The following is a 10,400-nucleotide window of genomic DNA, read 5'->3' on the forward strand; positions in this document are numbered from 1 at the left end:
GTGCTCCGGGGGGAAAGCCGGCAGGGCAGGCAGCTACAGAGCAGGCGTGGGCAGGACTTCAGTTCGAAGTTTTTTGTTTGGGTTTTTTTTTTTTTCTGTATTTTTTTGGGGGGGTTGGGTGTTTTGTTTTGTTTTTTTTCCCCTAAAACAGTGTGACTCGGTATGCCGGGGCGGAATGGGGAGCCTGCTGCGTGGTGCTGAGGCCGGAGAGCTGTCGGCGATGGCGGGCGTGGGCTCCCCGTCCTGCGCAGCAAGCCTCTGAGAGCAGCCCTGCCAGCTGGGCGGGTTGGGTTCTCGCTGTGCTACCTCAGGCAAAATAAAAATGGGTGTGAGCAGGCTCACTTCTGAAGTAAGCCACTTGACCTTGCTTGAACTCAGTTATGAAGCACTCGCACTACCTGTTTGCTGGAGGAGAGGTGGTCTGAGCCAGCAGTGAGCTGAACCACCCCCGAATTCAGGGACAGAAGGAATGTGTCTTGGGCCTGGAATCCAGAGGAGATTTATTAAGGTGCATCAGCTAAAAGCATGCATTTTCTTACACAGAAGCAAAAATGCATTAACCTCTAGTTACGCTGAGCAGGATAGGTTTTGCACCTGGATGACAGCCTCCTTGAGGGTGTTTGCTGTGTGTGCTTTGATGTTGCACCTTTAGTACGCTCACTTGAACTGCTTGTCTTCAGCTGAGCTGTCTGTGGTGGAACTGAGTTCTCTCAGAATATTGTGCACTGCAGATATGCTTGACTGGATACCACTGGTGAATTAACACTTTTTATGAAGAATATGTGTCGGTTACATAGCGTGTGAATCTGCATGGTGCACAAAGGTATAAAAAGTTGGTATTATAACTGAATGCTGAGTACTTTATAGGATGTGTCTGAAAGCTTAGAGACTGCATTTAGGTTGTTTTTCTATACTCTGATGTGTTCAGACACTTCATTCTTTCAGTGTGGTTCTTGATTTGCACTTGTCTGTATACACAGTTAAGCAATTTAGAGGAATGATTTTTGATTAGAATTCTGTTACACCGTGTCTAGAAAAAATAAATTATATCCTGTAGCAATAAAGAGTGCTGTCAGACTGTTACTATTCTCTGTTAATGCACAAATCATGAAGAATATGTACTTTATAGATGTAAACTTCATTTAGGAGTATGCATATTTAAATTTGTGTAAGCAAATATATGTAATAAAATAAGTTTATTTGCAGCTGAGTCAGACTTGAACAGAGTTGATTTCCTGTTCTTTCTCACCCATTAAAAAAAGTAAAATGTCCGGAAAAAGTTGTTCAGAAAAATCATTGTTTTGAAGTTGCATTAAAATGCAGGATTAGGAAACTTTTGTGAAATACGTCTATTTTTTCTGTTTCCTTTGCCAACTCAGTGAATTGCAATGCAGTGTAGGTAGTGTGCAAAAGTTCTTGACTGATCAAAGCCTCATCAAAATAAGACGCATTGATGAATTATTGCCTTGTTACGTTAGCTGCTCCCGTGAAGATGTTTACTTCTGCAAAAGCAGTTTTGCATAGCAGATTAAAAATACTAATGTATTGGATTAATTCAGCAAATGCTGTTATGGGTAGTTGTAGCAAAAAGTTAAGCTGGCATTGCTACCATTTTTACATAGTAATCTCCCTCGTGGCCCATAGTACTTGTTGAGTTGTGTTTGTTTTGATTCTTCGTCTCTCAGGAAGGCTTGAATAAAACAAGAAGTATTACTGTGCTCTACAGCAGTAGAGGCCAGAATCCCATTGTACTGAGGGCAATACAAATGTAAGGCAGACAGTCCCTGGCTTATAGTTTGCAGTGTAAGCAGTGTTTGTTTGGCATCTGAGGTAATTGGAGTTGTGGATGTAATTGCAGTGGCAAGCATAAAATGTACAGTTTAATGAAGGTTTGTCCTAGTATTTCTGAATAATATTTTGAACAAAGTATGGGGAGCAAATTTGTTCTAATTCATTTATTCACTGATACGTTAATGATCCCGCTGCATTTTTATCAGACTTACAGCCCTATCCATAGAGTCCACTGCAGAGTTATACTGAAGCTTCAGCTGTCTTTTATCTGTATGTTTAGTAGTGTATTTGGACAGGTCCCCAAGGTCTACTTTGCATTCATTTCAGTTGGCAAATGTATTTAAAAACTTCAGTTAATACCTCGAAACAATGTTCGAGTTACAGAAACAACTTTGTATGTGGGATAAATATAGGTAAACCCAAACCACTGGAGGAGGGGAATGCTAACTAACCGTGGCATACTGTTTAGACCATCCATGGAGAAGTGGTACTTTGAATGTCCTTAAAAGACATGCTAACCTGAGCTTAGGATGGTACTCTCTATCAGTGATTGGAACTTCAGCTTCTGTGGGTTTGATAGCCTGAACTTGAACGAAACACACTTCATGCTGTTTATCACAGGAATACCCTGAAATGCTTGGGGGAATGCTGTACATATTTAATATAGGGGCACCTATTTGAGTTGTCAAAGTGTAAAATATAGCAGGTCTTGCAAGAACCTTGGTTCTCTTATAGGCCACACCTGGCTGGCTGTTTTTGTGGTATCTGTGGAGCAGAGCTATCATTTATATGGGAAATGGAGGTAATTATTAGTGAGCTTTTAGTAATGAGTTGAATACTCTGCAAGGATCACAGAATGGGTGCTTATATAAATTGCTGAATGCTTATGTGTCACAGTGGGAGAAAGTATTCAGAAATTCTGCTGCCAATGGTATTAATCATTCTGAATAGTTTTAAAACAGCTTTTTGAATTTGATTAATGTCAAGTGTGATGTTTTGATACTAGACCCTTATACAGCATTTCAGGTAACTAAATATGTGACTGTGGAAGCAGAGAGAATTCCAGCTGGCACATATGTGTGCGTCCTTTCATATGTGCTTACAATTATTAAAACATGACCTGAAAAGTTGGCGGTTGTTCAGATGCTAAAATCCCCTGTCGTTTTTATGTATTGCTGTAACATCGGCAGTATCTCTCTGCTAGGTGCTAAGCAGGGAAAAGAAAATCCAAGGTGATAACTGATTTGAGTATGAAATGATGCAACTAGTTGGTACTATAGAAAAGTAGAATACAGAGAAATGTTTCTGATCCTGAGGGTGGATTGTGGATGATTGCTCAGGAGATTAGTGATAACCAGTTATACCAAAATGTCCTACCCCATCAGCTTAGTGTCAGAGGTGAAATTTCTGAAACAGTCGAGAGAAGTTTCCATAACCCAAATTATTTTAAAACAATAGCAAAACCCGCCTTCTGTTTTAGTGGCTCTGTAGTCGACTTTACATCTTAAATAGGTGTGTCTTCATCACATGTTTAGTGAACAAGACATTTGTAGCTTGGCGACAGCTTAAAAAAAACCTGTAGTGTAAGATTTTGAGGAGTTCTCAGAGTCAGCAATCTGCAACAATATTTTTGAGGCCTAAAAATTGGCTCCTAGGTAATGGATCTGTAATATGTTTCCACAATTGTAATAAGGTGCTTTAAGTGAAAAATGGTTGTTTTTAAAAGGAGATGACAAAAATAATCAAGTATTTGTGCTACACCCAGTAAAATTGGTGCAGTTTCATACAGCATATCAATCGTGTAACTTTTTAGAAATTTAAAAAAAATAAATTTGTAAAAGTAATAGGGAAGTTGGTTAGTAGAGAAATTGTGATTTGTCTTCTAAGTTATATGAAAACAAGCAAATAGTGATTGGGAGTCACATTGTAGGTTGTATCATATTCTCCACACTGGGGGCTTGGAAGAAAACCACACAGATTCTCCCTTCCACCCTAACATAGTTATTATGTATGATTGTGATTCCAGCCCTGGGAGCAGAATAAATATCTGAAATTCTGGAGGGCTAGTTTAGGGAAATGATCATGGGGCTGGTAGGGTATCCTGTCGGGCTTTTCCTCTCTCTCAACCTTTCCTCACAGTGATTCTTACACTAGGTTGTTGGAAACCTTTTCTCTGGGCTGCATTGCTGATTGATATTCTTCAGCCTCCCCAGGCAATCTGTTGAAGTGATACAATATTCTTACTGGTAGAAACATTTCCCTAATGTCATTTCCATGTGTTGTTTCCAAGTGTCAGGGAAATCTTCCTTGCTGCCATTTAAGAGTGATCTTTTTTGAAGTATAGTACTTAAAACTATATGCAGAGTGCTAGATCTGATTTTAACATCATCGATCAGGATAGAAGGATTACTTTTCCTGTCTTGCAGCCTTCATTCTTAATACAGCTCTGTATGTTGCTGTTTGCCAAAACAGAGGGAAAGTATTGACTTGTGTGTAACTTGTGGTCCTCTATAATCCTTCTCTGCTCTTCTGCTTAGCTGCACATTGCTGATTATTCCCCCTTTGGTAATTTGCTCAGTTGTTTATTCCTACCTGACAATAATATCCTGCACTTCTTTTTGAGAATGATCTCACTTTCTTCACAGGTATATTAGAATCACTTCAGATTCTGTTTCTAAAATTTAAAAGTTGTGATGGCCCAACTGACTTCAGGTGAGCTCTGCTGTCTGTCGGTTGGATCAGAGGCTTTTGTTACCCTTGTATCCAAGATACAGAATTCTGTTTATGAAAGGAAAAGAAAGAGTTTAAAGCAGTGAGGTTTTGCTGTTCTTCAGGAAAAAAATTACTTCCAAAAAATGATTTTTCACTACTTTCTGTAATGAATCCTTATCCGCTACCATGTTTTGGATTAACTTTGCTTTAATAAAGACAGTTATGTAAGATGAAAGACAACAATGCAAAAATGTCTTTGGGTCTGAGAGTTTGCTGAATTGTATCTCTCCATCATGTCAGATTTTCGACTACCTGAACTTCCACCTTGGGATTCTCTTGTCATCTCTTATTTGCTGTGTTTATCAGGGAGGACGGAAGCGACTGCTCTAAATTTTAAAGTATGTTGAGGTCATCTGCACTGACAAAAGTAAAAGTGAACCTTGTCTGCTTAAACTATAGAAAAGTTTTGGTGTTTTGTTTGGTACTGGCTTCTACTTGCTGTCTTTCAGCTCTATACAGATGCTTCCTTCTATAGAAAGTTTGTAATTGGAAATGAAATAGAAGTGCAAAATGGTGAAAGTCATAGGCAAAGGAAAAAGAGGACAGATTGGGGGGGGGGGGGGCATTTTTTTTTTTAGTGGATGAGTAAGTTGAGTGGGAAGGAGAGAAGCAGACAGACTACCAGTACACCTTTTATTAAAAATAAGGACTGAATTTCTGGATATCTTCTGAAAGGCAGTAGGTAAAAACTACTACTTCCATGCCCTTAGTTTAGTACACATATTTAGAATACGAAAACTTGTGATGCTGGGGAAGGAGAGAGATACGAAGGTTCAGCTGATGATTAGCAGCCTGTAATAGTGTTCTGTGTTAACAGAACACATTGCTACAGGGGCTACTGGCAAAGTTAGGCTTTTTGTTCTTAAAGTTGTAAAACTAACTTTCTAAGGAAGGGTGGGACTTGTTCTTAATTGGTTAGTACATGACACATACACCATCCTTGTCTTTAAAAGCTTTTAGTACTTCAGTTACTTAATCTTCCCTCTCTCTTGAGTTGAGATTTAATGTGGAATTTCTGCTGAAGCTATTTGTCAGGATAAAAACTGGAAAAGCTGTTATTGTGGTAAGCCAGAGCTGGCAGTTGATAGGACAGATTTGCATGTCCTACCAAAGTCAGGGTTGAATCAAAATCAAGGAAGAAGAAAGTGATGCATTCAAACTATTTACAGTTTTGGGTAAGAAAGTAATGAGAGCTGGGCTAAAATGGGAGCAAGTCAGTGCAAATAAACTGGAAATAATGCAGAAGTTGAGTATAATGTTGGAGCAGCTAGGTGGTCAGAGGACAGTTAAAAATCAGCACTGGAGTGGTTACAGATCAGTGCCCAGTGAAGAGTGGGTCAGTGGCTCAAGGATACAGGGACTCCGGCAGCAGAGTTTGTGTATTGATTCCTGCCTCAAGCTGCTTGCGTCTGGCTCGGTTCTACCGCCTCAGCTGTGCTAATGCAACTATCTACTGAGCTTTAAAAAGAAAAAAAAGACAGAATTAGACCTTCAGAGAAGGGGATTTGGTGAAACTGAGTAAGTTCACTCAGTCCAGTTTACAGCTTGACAGCCAACTGTTACAACCACAGCTGAACCTGCATCAGAGCAATGCAGCCTAACTGGCTCCTTGGCTGAAGTGAACAGGTGGCAGACATCTGTGTAGAGGGATTCTGTGCACCCGTGTTGGTCAGAAGAGCCTGGATGAAGGAATAGGAACTGTGCAGGATCTTGAACTCTAGGAGGATGTCTAAGGATAGAAAGGAACTGTACGAAGATGGTGGTTTGTAGCAACTCACCCATTCAGACACCTCTATATATGGGAGGTGATGAGTGGGCTCCACTTGTAAAGTGTTCTGGACTTGAAGCAATTTTGTGTCTCTATTTTTCTTCATGACTTTACTAAATACTGATTGCCCTGTGAATATATCTAATGCATTTCATTCAGAGCAACCATTTAGACTTTCCTGCATATACTTGAATTCACTATTGTTTGTATAGTGCCAGCACCTGTTCCCTTTAAAGTCTGGCAAAAATTTTCATAATTTGGATAGAGTTGTGAATTGTATATGCTGATTATAGGAGGTCATTAATTGAGATGAGGAGTATGCAGACAATGTCCAAAATACTAATAGGCTTGCTTCTTTTAGCCTGCATGCTGACTAATGCTTTGATAAATGCAGAAATTGAACTATTTATATTTGTGTGCTTAATGGATTGAAATACTTCAGAACCTCAGTTTTGCATTTATGGCACAAAATGCATACAAAACTGCAAACTTTTGGGGAAATGCAAAACAAACTGTTCAGTAATGAAGTGAAAGGAAGCTGCTATCAGCTTGCTGGTATTCAACCCCTCGCTTTTGGTATTTGGGAAGAGACTCAGATCAGTATCAGAATATTTTGCAATGATCTTGCTTTTGGGGGTCTTTCATTTCAAAATATGTGTGTGTGGAGGTGGATGCTAGTAGTCTTTTGTTTATATATATATATATATATATTTGTTTATTACCTTTTCAGGCAATTCCAAGGGATGTCTGTTATGTTAACGTAGCCTGACAAGCATTTGTATAGCATTGAGCTAAGACAAATTGTATTCATCAGGAAGGAGAAGGAGAAAAAGACATAAAGCCTGCTTCAAATTTATCTTCAGAGCTCTTCCGTTGAAATGGAAAGCTTTTTTTCTGAAGCAGCATTTTAGAGTTTCTGTCCTCTTGCCGGTTACTAAACGGTTACTAACTTCTTTCTTGCCGGTTACTAACCGTTTATGTTTTAAGCACAAATAATATGCTTCATACAATATCACCACGCATCTTACATTAAAATGCTACTAAATATAGGGGAGACGGCATCTATTTGGTGGTCTCATCTTCCTTCTGTCTTCCCAAAAAACAATCTCTTGCTACTCTTTGAGCTGATTTGATATTCCTTGCAGACTGGGAATTTGGCCTGTAATAAAAATTGCAGCGGAAGGGTGCACTGGAACTAAACCCTTCCCCTCCCTTTCAGCCCTGGGAACGCGCAGCCTTCCTCTTCTTGCCTGTTACCAGATGACTGGCTGTGCACTGCCGCTGTGGTTTGCAGCCCTGCTGCTGCAGGGAGCACCGTCTGGTTCTGATCTCTTCTTCCTGCCGCTGGAGCTGAAAGCCTGTGGCGGCGATTGCCTTACTCTAGGGGTAGGGCTGCAAGGCATGTGGGGAGGGCTGTGGACGGGTGAGGGCAGTACAGAGCAGAGGATGAGTGAACTGTCTTAAAAGTGTCAGTATCTAATTTTGGTACTGTATATATTTAGTGTCACGAGACTGTCTTGTATCGCTATTTTACTGTCGCTAGCATTGATTCTGGTTATATCAAAATTCATAGGGTCAGGCTAGTAGTATAAGTATAGACATGTTGACACCAAGTGTGCATGCACACTTCAGTTATGAGTTTAGTTTGGAGTGACTTAGCAAGTAATTGTGAAAAGCCCAGCAGTGTTTTTGAAGTTCACAAAATATGAATTTTCTGTGATTAATGTTTCCATTAGCTCTCTAAATAGGGTTAAATGCAGAATTATTTTTGTCATTAAAGTGGGCAAGGTGGCAGTAAGATTTTCCTTTATTCACAAAGGTATTCAGATATCTTTAATTGCCTATGCTGTATTTCCAAAGTTAGGCCCACAGTGGAAAAAATACCTGATTCATGCTTGCACTGTTGAGATTCCAGAGACCTAAAATGGTCCATCTGTTTGAAGGTGCAACTAGCTGCTGTTTCAGTCGTTAACAAAGTAATAATTTTCTGTAATCTGAGAGGTAAAAAAAAAAGTAGTTTATTTTCATTTAAAGTGAATTCAGTGGTAGGCCAGCCTGCCAGCTTATTGAACTTGGACGACAGGCTACTTTCAGCCTCAAACAAAGAGAAGGAATTATACTAAGTAAAAATGTTGACTTAGTGGGAATCTATAGCTCAAAGGAGAGTACAAAATGACCCAGAAGGTTAATGAAAAGACAATAATTAATGCCTGAAAAACAAATCCCTGAAGCATATTCCATTTTTCAATGTGCATGTAGCTGAGTTGATCCTGCTTATGGAAATAAACACTACTGTGTTCTCGAATATCCTAGTGAGGAGCCTAAAGTTACTGCTAAACCAAAGACTTTGAAGAAGGAAATTTTGGGTGAATAAATCTGATCCTTTAGAAAAATGTTTAATTTTTGCTTATGATATGGTGTACTAGTTTCAGCTAGGATAGAGTTAAATTTCTTCATAGGAGCTAGTGTGGGGCTATGTTTTGGATTTTTTTGCTGAAAACAGCATTGATAACACAGGGATGTTTTAGTTGCTGCTGAGCAGTGCTTAGACAGTCAAGGCCTTTTCTGCTCCTCACCCCTCCCCACCAGCGAGTAGGCTGGGGGGGCACAAGAAGTTGGGAGGGGACACAGCCGGGACAGCTGACCCCTACTGGCCAAAGGAATATTCCATACCATGTGACATCATGCTCAGCTATAAAACTTGGGGGGAAGGAAGGTTGGCCAGGCTGCCGTTACTTTGGAACTGTCTGGGCATAGGTGAATTGCTGGTGAGCGATTAGGGGTTTTTTTGTATCACTCTTTTTTCCTTGCTTTTGTTTCTTTTCCTCATTATTCTTTTTTCCTTTTTAAAAAATTATTAAACTGTCTTTATCTCAGCCCACGAGTTTTCTCACTTTTACCCTTCTGATTCTCTCCCCTGTCCCACTGGGTGGGCAATTGAGTGAGTGGCTGTGTGGTGCTTAGCTGCCTACTGGGCTTAGACCATGAAATACCTTCGCTGTCTGGGATTTACCTAAACCACAGAAAGCTGTAAGTTCTAACTGAATATTCATTGTTTTGAGTAGAAATTTGCCAATGTATGTAGTTTGAAGCTTGTGAGCATAATAAAACATTTAAAGAATTTCAGTGTTAATCTGCCCATAGTGGCAAAAGAGGGAAATTGACAGTAATGTATTGTTTTAAATTATTGAAATATTTTCTCTCCCTTTTTGGGATTATTCCATGCCTTTCTTCTGTTAACTGAAGTGGAGTAATCTCTCCACCGTTCTGAGCAGTGGTGCTTGGAAAACTGAAAATTCTCCATTCTAATTCAGATTTCTTTTTAATTCATCTGCTCTTGGAAGCTTTCAATACCTGCAGGAAAGAAAGACATGTAGAATATTGGTTACAGATAAAGAATATTGGATAATACAGTTTAAAAGATAATGTGAATATTTTTACCTGCAACTTTTGTCCGAGTTGATCAGGGATATGCTTTCATTATGATTCAGAATTAGTCAGGTAAGGGAGAGGGTATCAAGAATGTGAGTTGTTTTTAACTTTCACCCATTTGACAGCCAAGTGCATTGATACACTTTGGGAGTAAATGCAGATTATTTTTTTTTTTAAGACGGTAACCTAGAAAACTGTAATTGTGTAAGTATTACATGCATTCCCTTTTCAAACCTTGAATGTGCGATCCTGTTCTTGCGCTGTGGAAGAAAATGGTTTCTGTAATTCACAGGTGTAAAAGAAAAAAGAGCAGTAGGATGCTGCTGAGTAGGATAAAGGAGATTTGTTTTTCCTTCTATGTCAAATGTTGGTGAGATTGAAACCAGAATATGCATACAAGTTTTCTAAGAATGCGGGGAAAAATTTGAGGAAGAGTGGAAAAAGTTATGAGTTATTAAAAGATTGAAAAAAATACTTCTTAGAGAGATATTTGAAGCTCACTTTACATATCTTAAGGGAAAAAAAAAGGGAAAAAAAAATAAAGCTAGTTAAATACTTTCTGCAGAAAATGATGACCCCCCCCCATCCCCTCTTTGGGATGAAAAACACTTGGGACTGCTTCCCCCCCCACCCCACC

General features: G+C 39.4%; 1 protein-coding gene across 2 annotated transcripts in view; it reads left to right on the forward strand.

Moving 5' to 3' along the window:
- The first annotated feature begins 155 nt into the window (after positions 1 to 155).
- PJA2 (praja ring finger 2, E3 ubiquitin protein ligase) overlaps positions 156 to 10,400 on the forward strand; it is a 36,834-nt gene continuing 26,589 nt past the window's right edge. For both annotated transcript variants that reach the window (XM_009328709.1, XM_009328710.1), the window contains exon 1: positions 156 to 508. The gene's annotated coding sequence lies outside the window, so the exon portion shown is untranslated. The remainder of the gene's footprint in view (positions 509 to 10,400) is intronic.

This window comes from Pygoscelis adeliae, unplaced genomic scaffold (assembly GCF_000699105.1).
Source record: "Pygoscelis adeliae isolate BGI_AS28 unplaced genomic scaffold, ASM69910v1 Scaffold16, whole genome shotgun sequence".
NCBI lineage: Eukaryota > Metazoa > Chordata > Aves > Sphenisciformes > Spheniscidae > Pygoscelis > Pygoscelis adeliae.